The 14895-nt window shown below is 35.0% G+C and overlaps 1 protein-coding gene across 1 annotated transcript in view; it reads left to right on the top strand.

Annotated features, from left to right (window-relative positions):
* Positions 1–14895, top strand: part of LOC118194922 (neurensin-1-like) — a 516553-nt gene that overhangs the window by 52293 nt on the left and 449365 nt on the right. The window contains exon 2 of the mRNA XM_085820609.1: positions 3894–3958. The gene's annotated coding sequence lies outside the window, so the exon portion shown is untranslated. The remainder of the gene's footprint in view (positions 1–3893; positions 3959–14895) is intronic.

The following is a 14895-nucleotide window of genomic DNA, read 5'->3' as shown; positions in this document are numbered from 1 at the left end:
CGATTATTCGCTTAGCTGTTCACAAGGTTCTTCCACACTTAACTTAATAGAATAAAAGGGAGGAACGTTACAAACTAAGCGATTTAAAAGAAAGTAACGCCGTTCGTAGGAATACTTTTGTTTACGCTTCTTAATGTGATTGATTTAAGTAAACATGCATTACAGTCATGATATATCTAATAAGAAATATTCAGTACTTCTATGAAACTGGCATTAACTGGACTGATTAAAATCGCTATATACGTTTTTATGATAGCAATTTCAGGCGGCTGGTTGTTCGAGCAGCTAGTTTGAAAGAAATAGTATAACGAATATAAAAATATGGCAACCTCTAACAATGGAATTCCGAAGATATGCTGATTTCAAGTATTTTTTCATTTTACTGTTGAATTTAATTTTATGTGACATAAGTGTGAACAATATGATAGTTAATAAATAAAGTTAATTCATAAAAACTTAATTATTAAAAACATTTGTTAGTCTTCTTACTAAAAAAACTTAATAGTAATATGATAAACTGAGAAAAGACTAAAAAATATTAATTTTTTTTTACTTTTTTTAATGCCAACACTTAATACTGTCTAGAGAATTCTAAACATATGCTGCTATGCAGCTTTTAATAATTTTAGATTTTGTTGTTAAGCTCTATATGGCGTAAGTGAGAAGAAAGCGATGCTTAATAATAAAGCTAAAAAGACAGAAATAATTGGTTAACAAGATTGAGTGCAAAAGCAGACTGGTAAACTGTGATGTCAGCGAGAGCATAAAAAATCTTAAGAAGCCCTTTTCTGTGACCGTTAAAATATGAAACCTTTCAGAATTATTTATTTAATTATTTAATTTTTAAAATTTTTTTAAAGTGTTAATTCAGTTTCTGAACAGTTCACTTTAATATATTTATTAAATTTCTTTGGAAACGAAAGTTTTAGTCACCAGTCACTGCATGGTTGTAATGGAATCCATCTTTTAAACATTTAATCAACTAAGGTGGAGGAGGCTGACGGCTGAAGAATCACTCTTTATTACTAGAAGCATAATTTCGGAATGGAATTATTTACAGTTCGTTTTAAATGACAACTGCGTGATAATGAAAACTGCGATGCATTCATTTCATCGACAAGCATGTGTTTCTGATAGACAGGTTCAGTTAAAATGGATCGAGGAAAAAAACATTGTTTCCATCCTTTTAAAACACAGTGCAATCGTAAAAGAAAATCTTACATCGTGTAAAAGAAAGAAATTACAGTTATTGCGCTGATAGAGGTAAATTTGCTTGACGCGATTAAGAGTATGAAGAGAGAAATTAAGAAAAAGCTGTAAAGATTATTTTCAAATGTGAAATTTTATCTGTGATTATTATAGATGGATATATTACATTAAGGAATCCGATATATCAAACACTTGCATTGGAACGAATGCTTTCTGCAGTAAAGTCGGATATTACAAAATATATTTCAGGTATCACGTTCTAAACAACTTTCTTTTCAGAACTGACGTGAAAAATATAGCATACTCCTTCGCGTAAGCTTTCTTTGGAGAATTCAAAACCTTTTCGGAACATGTGTCAGAGATAGATTTTACGATTTTTGTTCAGCTATGTGGATAATCCATTGGTATTTTTTAAAGAATATTTCCCACCAGCGGCCGCTTTAGCTGGAGAAATTTCCAGAAGAATGCTTTTTGCCCTATCCGCTTTATTTTTTAGGGCCGGTAAAAGATCAGGGATAAAAAGAAAAGGCGATCCTTTCCTCTTAAATATTCAATGGCTGAGCTCTCTTGAAGCATAAATATTTTGAGTGACAGAAAGAGCGAGCAAAGCAGAAAAATTCTCACACATTTTTAAGTGCCGCCGCAGCTTTTGAAGACCACATCTGGCAGAGTAGTAGTACATTGGCGTATTCGGTTAACTTCAGGCCTCATATATGCACATCAGTGTTGCAAAAATATTGTTTCTATCAATACATCTCCACACGTAAAAGGCAAATCGTGTTTCCGAACTACTAGATTTCCATTTCTACGCTCAGAAAATACAAAACATAAAGTGTAAAATGGCTTTTCCTCTGCTGTATTACTTCTGTTTACTTTAGTTTTCTAAAGCCTTTTTGTCTAGTTTCTTTTTCCATTTGCCTGTAGCAAGTGCTTATATATTTCCCGGTTCTGTATCGTAGTGTAGTAAAATCAAGAGTTATATCTGTGATGTTTCTGTTTCTTTCGACTACATTTGTTTCTGTTTCCTGTACAATGGTTCAACGTAATATATCCTCAGTTTTACAGCTGAGAGGTAGAATTTAAGGAATTTGCGATAACGCATAGGCCTGTCTTTAAATGACGACTATTAATCATATCATATACATTGCTGAGTGGATAATATTTCAGTGATGCGAATATAAACAGTTTTTATCTAACAACATCGAACCAAAATATGAAACCTTTCAGAATTATTTATTTAATTATTTAATTTTTTTAATTTTTTAAAACTGTCAGTTTCTTAACAGTTCACTTTAATATATTTATAAAATGTCTTTGGAAATGAAAGTTTTAGTCACCAGTCACTGCATGGTTGTAATGGAATCCATCTTTTAAACATTTAATCAACTAAGGTGGAGAAGGCTGACGGCTGAAGAATGTTCGAACATTACCTGGAAATGTAAAATGTAGAGCGGTTAGGAACTTCTACTTCAGCTAAATCATCAAACTCTGTTTACTGCGTAAGGTCATCATTATTAAATATTTGAGCATAAGCACTGTATGATGCAATACATTATATTTAACAACATCTATTGTAAATGGCTTGTTACAATAAGTATTCATTCTTTCTCTTGATTTGTTCTACATGCTTCTTTGTTCATACAACGAAAGGATAAATTTACGATATACTATAGTAGTTCAATCTGACAATTTTTTAGGAAATAAAATGTGTTATATCTCACATTGTTTAAAATTTATTTTACAAATGTACTTATGAAATTACTGGAAAAGGATGGAAAGGACAAACATGATCCTCTTGCAGCTTTAGATGATATAATAATCTTAGAGAATCAAAGAAATCAAAGTTACAGATAAAGTAATTATAGATTTTGAGGTAATTAAATGTTGATTTTAACTTGATATTTGTAAACATATGTAAATTATGTCTATAAATCGTTCTTTCATCGTAGCATAATTCTACATTGTAATTCCTTACTCGAAGTGCTGTAAAGTTTTTTATCTTGTATAAGCATGATTAGATAGCACAGTGAAAACGTTTTAGGGATTATTCGTGTTGCTGAGGGAGTGAATAAGTTGACAATATATATTATTCTAAAGAGTGTCAAAGATGTTTGATTAAATTTTCATAAAATCTTTTACAAATTTCAGTTTATGAGTGGGAGTTCTTATTTTACATTTAAAAAATTGTTGTTTACAACATACTTTAAATCCAAAAAATATTTATCGAAATAAAGTGTGGACCTCTTAAAACAAGTGAAACTCCTTAAACTATCTAGGCACGAGAAATTTAGCTAAACGAATATCAAAGAAATAAGTAAAATGAAGTTGTATTAAAAATTTTAAACTTTCATTTTAGGTGCATCAAATAAGTTTTTTACTGCCTAAATCTATACGCATCAAAGGATGTTAAACTTTAACGCCTTGCAGAAATATATCATAGCAACTGAATTTTAATATTATTATTTGAATCAATGTTACAAAAGCAACAAGCTGATATGACCTTAAAAAGCAGTGCTTTCCGCGTGTACGTAATGTTGTGAAAATTATAAAAATTATTTTTCTCAAAATTTTATTTTTAAATACGAAAATAATCCTATAGTGATATGATATTGTATATTCTTTTATGAAACAAATGAGTTTATGCACTATAGCTTTTGTTTATTTTCATATTTTGTATCTATTAGATCGAGTTTTAAAAACAAGATACAAATGGATTGAAGCAGAAGATAAGTTTAAGACTCGAGTCGCAGTAAGTTTCCCGTTTATTAGTATATTTTGATGCTACCAGTATTTTAAACATTTTCTTTTCAGTTAGATGCACGGATTTAGGAGAAAAGCTGCTTCCCTTAAAAATAGAGAATTCTATAGAAATATGGGTTAATCTTGCTATTCATTCTGTAAAACAGTTATTTCTTACCACTCATTTTAGCGGAATACATCTGAAAGTGGAAAATCTCTTAATAGGTTATAATATTCCAAGAATCTCTTTTTAGGATATGAAAGTTTAGGTTTGTCACTTTTATTCCAAACTAAGTAAATATCTAAGAATGACACTTGACAAAATTGCAGTTGCAAATGAAATAAGGAAATTATTTTTATTTTTTACATGGACAGCTCAAAATAGCGTTTCCATAATTGCTTAAGCAACTATTAAAAATCATTTTTCAGTCAAAAGTCATTAAATGAAAAGGAACTGAAATGTTGTAACTATAAATTTGGATAAACAAAATAATTAAGAATTTTTAAATGATTAAGAAATTTCTAATCGTGCTTTTCTGAAATTTATTAATTATAGCGTCTCACAGAAGTGATCGGACATTTGTACTTTTTGGAAACGATATTAGAATTTTAGGAGCACAGAAGTCAAACAATGAACCTTTGAAAAAAAAAAAAAAAAAAAAAAAAAGGTTGCATAGGAGAATCTTATTCAACAAAACACTGACTAGTTATGTTATGTTGCTTAAAGTTATGAAGCTTACTTCACGGCACCAATAATATATCTGAAATTTCTATATGTTAAATGTTAAATATGAACCTATTTGCCGTGAAAGGTTTCTACTTCCTCTTAGGGAGGAAACTAAACTCTTAAGAATTTTTTGCTAATTACCCAAACTTTTAGTGATCGTATAGTGAAACGGTAAAGCATTTTGCATTGTGAAAAAATGCATCCCGGGACCGCGCCGTGAGAGGATCGAAAACATAAGAAAAACATATACAAGATATATAGGAAAAACATATTAAATATATAAAGAAAACATACTGTAATAGGTTTCCATATTAAATATCAGTTTATTCAATTACATCACAATAATAAAAATCTTAACCTCATCTGAGAGTCTAAGGAGAAGTCATCAATTTGTCATTTACCCTTTTTTTCCATTTAAATTCATATAAAAAAACTTAAGGTTTGTCTGGTAATTTAAAAGGGGAAAGGGAAACAATTTAAGGCCTGAGAATTAATTTAAGAGTCGACGCTATTTTTACATTCCAAGAAAAATTATTGAAAACCCACTCAAAGTTCAAACACAAAAAACATAGCACTTAACTTGGTTGGACATCTTGAAGTGGAGGACTCGTATCTTAATAAGCGTTGACGTCGGCCGGGCTCATCTTTACACTGGTTCTCATACTGTCGACGTTATTTTACCACTGTAGAACAGAAACAGGAGCACTGCTGCCCAGGACGGCTATCGCTTGGTCCTGAAAGTCCTAAGTCAACACGCAGGTAACTCGTTCAAATTTCGCCTCTTTACCAGAACGCGGCAAGGGAGCGTGTTTGCAGCTTTCGGCCAGAAACGTTTTTTTCTAGGCAATTACGGCTCGCCTGTTCTTACTCATCCCAAGAGCAAGCTTCACGAGTAACGTCCCAAGAAAGTTCCACACGCCAGTCAGTAACTGAGTGAATCCAACTCGAATTTCCTTCGTCTCCTTCACAAACGCGGGCTCCCACTATGGCTTCACTTATCGCCCCCTTAATTTTGGCAAAATTTGCGTTTTCAACTCCAGAATGCGGAAATAGGGGTGATCCCGCATGCGCGCCTTTCTTCACTTAGCCAACAACCGGACCCTCAATCGCCAAAAACCTGAATGACTTACATTGAAAGACAAGTAGCAACCTTTGACCTTTTTGTCACGTACTTCCTCTCTTAAGGTCAACTACACAATGAAAAATCCTTCTAGAACATTCTAAAGGACAAAGCGCGCGAAATCATGACTTGGCAAAAATTGCCTCCCTTTCCCTGCTTCTTTCACAATGAATCAAAGCTTGTACAAAATTTGCAAATAAAAGAAATGAATAATATTCTTTTAAACTAAATAATATTTCCAGAAGCATCTGTTTTTCCCCAAAATTAAAGCCTAAAAATAAATAATTCAGAATCAAATAAAATTAAGATTTCCATAAATCAGAAAATCATTCACATAGTTTTTATAACGCTATCAGACAAATTCTCTACACAACATTTCCTTTCCCCTAAGGAATTAAATTTTGGTTTACCAAAATTTAGAAGACAGACACTTCCTGAAATACCATGACTCATACCGTGCAATAAGGCTAAAGGATAACATAATGTAACAATATTTCACGCGACTCCTTGGTAACAGTGACGTTACTGACACATTAAATTTCAAGTCCAAAATGTGCAAGTAAAACAACAAGATTAATCAAAGTAATTACTAATTAAAATACTCAAGGAAGATCATCAAAAACAATTAATCAAAAACATCAATTAAATCACTTAATTAATTAAACCTAGAAATACTCAGAACACATACAAAAATAAAAATAAAAATAAGGCGTTAATCACAAACAAAATATGTCTAAGATCAATCAATAATGACAAAAAGAATTTCTCTTTTTTTTTTTTTCAGTTCATTACATCACACTAGTGTTGCAGTCTCTGGCCACATTTCTGAACGTTTATTTATCTATTCATTCTTTTTCAGTCCATTAATGTAAACAATTTCACCTGAGGTCGAGCACATTCTACTATTGTGACAATTTCTGCTGAGCACAATCATGGGGTACAATAAATGAGTACGGAGTTGTCAATGCAAGCGAGGGAAAACCCTGTAGTTAGAAATCATTGTGTTAGCAACTTCCCCCTGCAGCCTTCAACGCGAGAAGGTGAAAGCAACAACCCTGTAATGTGAACTCAGCACAAGACCCCTTAGTAGAGGATCACAATGCTCGAAAAACAAACAGCTGACTGACCGTTTAGTAGAATACAAGCCAAGAAACTTGACCTAAAAAGAAACCAGATTTCACCCCCCTACGTCTCACCTTCGACCAAGGAGGAACAATCACTCTTTCAAAGTTGAAGAAGACTTTATCTGTCAATTTTTTCCTTACGATAGATAAGCCACTGAATGTGTTCGGATACACACACCCGAAGAAAGAAATAATCTAATCCAATTGTTCACACCAAAAAAATGTAATAAATAAAAATAAGATAATTAACGCGCCGCAGATACATAAAATAAATTCCTGAGAAAATAAACACACTAATAATTCAAACAATTCCAAATAAAATATGTCACATGAACGTATTCAAACAAAGACTAAAGACCCCCCTAAGTACTACGAAATTGAATAATTTCCAGGAATGAATCCCAAACAATCACGTCTAAGAACAGAAGCGGCCTGATCAGGGCCCAGCATTAGAAAAGAAAAGAACGTTACAGCACAAGGAGCCTCGGAACCAGCCGAAAATACTCCACACAAAAAATCAGAAAGAAAGAAAACGTGATTGTCCAAAAATTCAATCCAACCAAAATCAATTCCGAGAATTAACATAACGAATACGCTGTGCAAATACCAATTAGAATTTTATCCAATACACACACAAATAATAATAATAATAATACAACCTAATGCATATACAAAATAACGTTTGGCCAAACTGAAAAAGTCAAACTATATACAATATATATATATATATATATATATATATATATATATATATATTTCGCTAAATTCTGATTTACTGAGTCCAAAAAATAAATGTTTGCAAAGCCCTACATTAGTAAGCAACAAAACCCTGCGAATCCCTACGTCTCAGGTTATAAGGAATATCAGCACATTGATTATGAATTCTCTCTGGAGCATCAGAGTTGCACGCCTGCAATGAAGGAAAGTTTATACGTTCAGGTACCTTTGTCAATCTATCCACATGTACTACCTGCGACTGCTGTGGGCTCGTAACCGACTCAATTTTAAAATTCACTTTGATGACCTGTTCGACCACTCTAAATGGACCCTTATTAAACTTCGCAAATTTCTTAGTCAATCCAGGCCGCAACACAGGAGTATAAAGATACACCATATCCCCTATTTTAATATTTTTTGAAAAAACAACCTTGTCTCTAATCTTTTCCTGTCTTTCATCCGCCTCCGTTAAGTTTTTATTTACTAAAGAGAAAACCCTGCGGAGTCTTAAAATTAAATCCCTTGAATAAGTGTCTGTGTCACGATAAGTCTTAAAGTCTGTTTGTGTCAACAAATCAATAGGTAAATTTAAATCTCTTCCATAAAGAAAAAATGCTGGGCAGTCCAGTAATGCGCTATGCCGTCCAGTTCTGTGCGCTAAAAGTGCGAAAGGCAAATGTCTGTCCCAATCTTCCTGTGTCTCACTCACAAGGTGGCTGAGAGAATTTATTAGAGTAGCATTTATGCGTTCAACTACTCCGTCAGACTGCGGGTGGTAACTGGTGGTGGTGTGCTTAGTGATGCCTAATTTCTGATATACTTCTTTTATTGCATGTGAAATAAAATTCGAGCCCCTGTCAGTAACTACGTGTAAAGGCACACCGTGAGCCGAAATAAAAAGTTCCAGTTTTTCTATGATAGATTCAGAAGTAAAGTCTTTCAAAGGATAAGCCTCGGGCCACCTCGTAAAATAATCAGTGATAACTAAGATGTATTTATTTCCCTGTAAAGTAATGGGTAAGGGACCAACAATGTCCATGGCTATTCTTTCTATCGGACGAGAAACCACAGGCATTCTCAGAAGAGAAGCCTTGTGAGAAGGCCGGTGACCCCTCCTTCCGATACAGGAATGACAAGATTTTACATAATTATGAATGTCCCTATACATGCCTTTCCAATAAAAGGATTTTTGAATACGTTGCAGTGTGCGATGGAACCCGGAATGCGCCGCGACCGGCGAATCGTGGTGCTCTTGCAGAATACGTGAAACTAGAGATCGTGGAACAACCAACCTGTGCAGTTTTTGCCAACGGGTACGTTGCTTAGCATATTCACAATATAAAATGCCATTACGCATAAAAAATTTCAAAAAACGAGGACAAGGAGTCAAATTTTTTTTTTATATCTGAAATAATCTGCTTACAATGCATATCTGAACCCTGCTCTTCTTTGAACGTCTGTAATAAGTCTGGACTGACAGAATTTTGAACAAGATGCGTTACATTTACTGCTCTAGACAAGAAATCAGCTGTTACGTTCAATTTCCCTGGTTTATGTATTATTGTATAGTCAAATTGGGACGAGCCCATAATCCACCTAGCTATCCGGGAAGTGGGATCCTTCAATTTTAGTACGTGAGACAGCGACGCTTGATCTGAATAAATTGTGAACCTTTTCCCTAAAAGGTACTGGCGAAAAAAGGCAGTTGCCCAAACCACTGCTAAAACTTCCCTTTCAACCGTACTGTATCTGGTCTCCGGATCTTTTAACTTCCGGCTTGCGTAACAAATTGGATGCAAGAACCCAGTATCATCCTCCTGACAAAGAACAGCTCCTAAGGCTAAATTGGAAGCGTCCGTACGAAGCGAAAACGGTTTGGAAAAATTGGGTAGAGTTAAAATAGGTTCCTTTAAAAGTTCATTTTTAAGAGTGTCAAAGGAATTTTGAGCTTCATTGGTCCATTTAAATACAACTTTTTCTTTTGTTAGCTGTGTAAGAGGAAGAGCCTTCTGTGCGAAATTAGGTATAAATCTTCTATAAAAACCTACAAGCCCGAGAAACCTTCTAACTTCTTTTCTATTCCGAGGAGGAACAAATGCTTGTACAACTTTTAAATTTCTGTCATCTGGTTGTAAGATACCTTTTGATACCTTAAATCCTAGATAAGTTATTTGGCTTTTGAGAAAATGACACTTGGACGGTTTCAACTTAAGATTATGATTTCTGAGTCTGTCAAAAACTATTTTAAGCTTTTCAGGGTGTTCGTCAAAAGTACTCGAAGCTATCACAATGTCATCTATGTATATGCCTATTTTTAACGGGGACAGATTGGCTAAGACAACAGACATGAGCCTTTGGAAGGAACTGGGTGCATTGCGCATACCGAAAGGTGTCCGAAGCTATTCGTAATGCCCGGAAGGGGTCGAAAAACCACTTTTAAATGTGTCATCCGGGTGGATCTTCATTTGGAAAAATCCCGAAGTTAAGTCCAACGTTGAAAACAAATTCGCATCACCCAATTGTTCCACAAGCTCGAGCATATTAGGAAGAGGAAATGAATCTTCAACAGTTTTTTCATTAAGTTTCCGAAAATCCGTCACTAATCTATACGTATTATCAGCTTTCTTTACAAAAAGAACCGGCGCACTATATGAACTATCGCTTTCTTGAATAATATTGGAATCCAATAATTCTGTTATTTGCCTATCTAATTCCTCGCGAAGATGAAAAGGCACTTTGTATGGCTTTTGTCGAACCGGAATACTATCCTTAAGGTTAATATTGTGTAGAATTGTATCGCACCCCGTTAGCTGAGTTACAGAAGAAGCGAAAATGTCATTGTAATGGCTTAAAAGCTTAGTCAGGTGTTGCTGCTGATCCGGTGACAAGTGAGGAAGGTCAAATTCTCCCCCCCCCACGACTCAAAATCCTCTCCTTTCTCCATGGTCGTCGTGTTATTCACGCAAGCAGTTTCTATTGAAGACACAGTAACAGGAAGAATAGATGCTAACTTAGTTCTTTTGTTAATATGAATAGTCTGTGGAGTAAAATTTGCTATCTTAACGTTAAAAGTCTTAGAATCATTATTTAAATTAACTGATCTTTCCACAGAGAATTTACGATGAGAGTTTTTATCAATCGGCTCTAATAGGACTGTGTCATGCGAATCATTAAACGTAGGAGCAATTACCTTTACTATATTATCAGAAAACGGCAAAAGTTTATGTTTACGAACTGCATAGCCATAATCCAAGGAATCTATCGGTCTCGGAAAGAGACAATTTGAACTGTCACACCAACGTAAAGCAAAATTTTGCCCAAGTAATTGTTTAGTGCTAAAATCCAGCATGAGTGCATTATCAAGTAAAAACTGTGTTCCTAAAATGGCACCATAGTGCAAAGAAAAATCCTTGTCCTTAATGAGAAATTCAACAGGAAAATTCCTGCCTTGCAATACTACGGGAAGTGAAACTTTTCGTGTGATTAGAACATTCTGATTAGAAATTCCTTTTAAAAAGTTTACAAGGAGAAAATGAAACTTTATCCCCTAACCCTGCAATAATTTTTTTCCTCTATAATATTAACCGTTGCCCCCGAATCTATCAAAAATTTAATTTCTGTCTGTAATATAGAACCCTCTACTATTGGTAATGAAGATTCTCCTGTAGTGACTACAAAGACGGATGGCACCTCCAAAAGGGCATTCGAGGAAGAAATGGAAGCGTGTTTCTCCCCACCCTTTTCTAGTTTAAATTAAATGTCTGAGCTTGGTGATTCAATTTGATACCAGTTGCACCTCGATCCTGAGATGCTACCGTCAAATGTTCGGGTGCCATATGAGAATTAAGTGTATTCGCCGTTCCTGCCTCTCTTTGTCGAAATCTGTGATCTGATCTACCCTGCTCGTTATTAGACCTGCCATTTACATAACAATTTCTGCTTATGTGTCATACCCGGTTACAACGGAAACATCTAGGCTGTAAGGATCTCGACCGAGGATTATGCACCATCAAAGATTGCATTTGGCTCTGCAAAGTATTCATCATCTGTGTCAACTGGGTTAAGTTCTGTTGTTGCAATCTAATAGCCTCTACAAGCTCTACATTTTCACCCGAAACGCAAAGAGTGTCCTTGGAATTTATCGTACCCGTAGTATGGACCGCCTTAACTTCAGCTGACTGAAAATCTGCCTCAGCATGGTTTTTTATCCACATCTCTTCCTCCAAAACTGCGTGGTTTTTCGCTGCTACAAATGATTTATGATTATGGGGCAAAAGCAGACGTCTAAGGTGCAAATACAATCCTTCTAGAAAAACAGATAATAGCAATTCCTGTCTCTGGGTCTCTGCTGCCGGATCGCCCATCCGTTCTACTGGCACTGTTTTATAAGATAAAGCCTCGATACGCGCAGCGAATTGTCTGACTGACTCCCGCGGCTTTTGAAATGCCTGTATAAGGGAGCGAATATGGGAATGTAGACTTTGAACTGTTGTAAACCTGTCCTTCAAGGCACCTACCAGGTAGGAAAAACCAGCTTCGCTCCTCAAACGCGGATTATTCCTAACAAATTCCGCGGCTCCCCCCCCCAAGTTTAACCCAAATTACCGTAACTTTATCTGACTCCGTCCATCCTACATGTGATGCTATCAATTCGAGTCTATCTAAAAAATCAGCTAGGCTAATGCTATTTTCTCCTCCCGTAAAAATAGGAACTGACTCCAGTGGGTCCAAGCCAAAAACTGAAGTACTCTTTACGCCCGGGGCTGTCTTTTCCAACATCTCTACTGATGGGTCAGGCTGTCTAGCAGAACGGCGCGTTTTCTTCGACATAACGCCCTCTAATAGTTTTGAATCATTCAAAAAGTTTCCAAATTGTCAAGCTAATTTAATCAGCTGCCAGTTACGCGCAAAACTTAAAAAAACCTCCACTCATTGACAACTCCGGTACTTTTACAGAAAACGTAAGTATCGATCATTACATCTAAAACATACTGAGTATTTCGAAAGCCTCAAAATTTGAAATTCACAACCTTCTTAAAACCTAATACTTTTGTACTAGTAAACAACCTAACATGCACAGTATGAAATCATTGAATCACACGTACTAAAACACTATCTTTTTGGTTAATATTATACCAAAACAGTTTACCTAACCTTAAATTCAATTCTTAAATTAATTTAGAGAATTAATATCCTGCAGTAACCAGTAAGCAAACATAATTCAAATCAAAACCTTAATTAGTCCTCACACATAAAATTTAACACTTTCTGAAAACAGTAAGTTATACAAAATAAATAAATTCAAAAAAAAAAAAAATCAGTTACTGATTCGATCCTTCACTAAGCAGAGGTCACGGCACCAATGTTATATAGAAGTTTCGGCACCAAGGTTAAATAGCTTTACTTCAAGGTACCATTGTTAAATAAGAAACTACTATGAAGCTTACTTCACGGCACCAATGTTATATCTGAAATTCCTATATGTTAAATGTTAAATATGAACCTACTTGCCGTGAAAGGTTTCTACTTCCTCTTAGGGAGGAAACTAAACTCTTAAGAATTTTTTGCTAATTATCCAAACTTTTAGTGATCGTATAGTGAAACGGTAAAGCATTTTGCGTTGTGAAAAAATGCATCCCGGGACCGCGCCGTGAGAGGATCGAAAACATAAGAAAAACATATACAAGATATATAGGAAAAACATATTAAATATATAAAGAAAACATACTGTAATAGGTTTCCAGATTAAATATCAGTTTATTCAATTACATCACAATAAAAAAAATCTTAACCTCATCTGAGAGTCTAAGGAGAAGTCATCAATTTGTCATTTACCCTTTTATTTTCCATTTAAATTCATATAAAAAAAACTTAAGGTTTGTCTGGTAATTTAAAAGGGGAAAGGAAAACAATTTAAGGCCTGAGAATTAATTTAAGAGTCGACGCTGTTTTTACATTCCAAGAAAAATTATTGAAAACCCACTCAAAGTTCAAACACAAAAAACATAGCACTTAACTTGGTTGGACATCTTGAAGTGGAGGACTCGTATCTTAATAAGCGTTGACGTCGGCCGGGCTCATCTTTACACTGGTTCTCATACTGTCGACGTTATTTTACCACTGTAGAACAGAAACAGGAGCACTGCTGCCCAGGACGGCTATCCGCTTGGTCTTGAAAGTCTAAAGTCAACACGCAGGTAACTGGTTTTCATAGTGACGAAACTAATTTTACCTCTGTAAAACAGAAACAGGAGCACTGCTGCCCAGGACGGCTATCGCTTGGTCCTGAAAGTCCTAAGTCAACACGCAGGTAACTCGTTCAAATTTCGCCTCTTTACCAGAACGCGGCAAGGGAGCGTGTTTGCAGCTTTCGGCCAGAAACGTTTTTTTTCTAGGCAATTACGGCTCGCCTGTTCTTACTCATCCCAAGAGCAAGCTTCACGAGTAACGTCCCAAGTAAGTTCCACACGCCAGTCAGTAACTGAGTGAATCCAACTCGAATTTCCTTCGTCTCCTTCACAAACGCGGGCTCCCACTATGGCTTCACTTATCGCCCCCTTAATTTTGGCAAAATTTGCGTTTTCAACTCCAGAATGCGGAAATAAGGGTGATCCCGCATGCGCGCCCTTCTTCACTTAGCCAACAACCGGACCCTCAATCGCCAAAAACCTGAATGACTTACATTGAAAGACAAGTAGCAACCTTTGACCTTTTTGTCACGTACTTCCTCTCTTAAGGTCAACTACACAATGAAAAATCCTTCTAGAACATTCTAAAGGACAAAGCGCGCGAAATCATGACTTGGCAAAAATTGCCTCCCTTTCCTTGCTTCTTTCACAATGAATCAAAGCTTGTACAAAATTTTCAAATAAAAGAAAATAAATAATATTCTTTTAAACTAAATAATATTTCCAGAAGCATCTGTTTTTCCCCAAAATTAAAGCCTAAAAATAAATAATTCAGAATCAAATAAAATTAAGATTTCCATAAATCAGAAAATCATTCACATAGTTTTTATAACGATATCAGACAAATTCTCTACACAACAGTTATTAATAGTATAATTATCTATTAGGAGCTAATTATATTATCCATCTAATATAATTAGCTTTAATAGCCAATTATACTATTTTGAAATATTCCGTATTTCCTCGCATATATTAGAGCTAATTATATTATCCATCTAATATAATTAGCTTTAATAGCCAATTAAACTATTTTGGAATATTCCGTATTTCCTCGCATATAATGCTCCACCT

The sequence above is a fragment of the Stegodyphus dumicola genome, chromosome 7, assembly GCF_044657685.1.
Source record: "Stegodyphus dumicola isolate Sdum_Otavi_A_Nest chromosome 7, ASM4465768v1".
Classification (NCBI taxonomy): Eukaryota; Metazoa; Arthropoda; class Arachnida; order Araneae; family Eresidae; genus Stegodyphus; species Stegodyphus dumicola.
The sequence above is the reverse complement of the archived record's forward strand: the minus strand, read 5'-3'. Positions and strand labels throughout refer to the sequence as shown.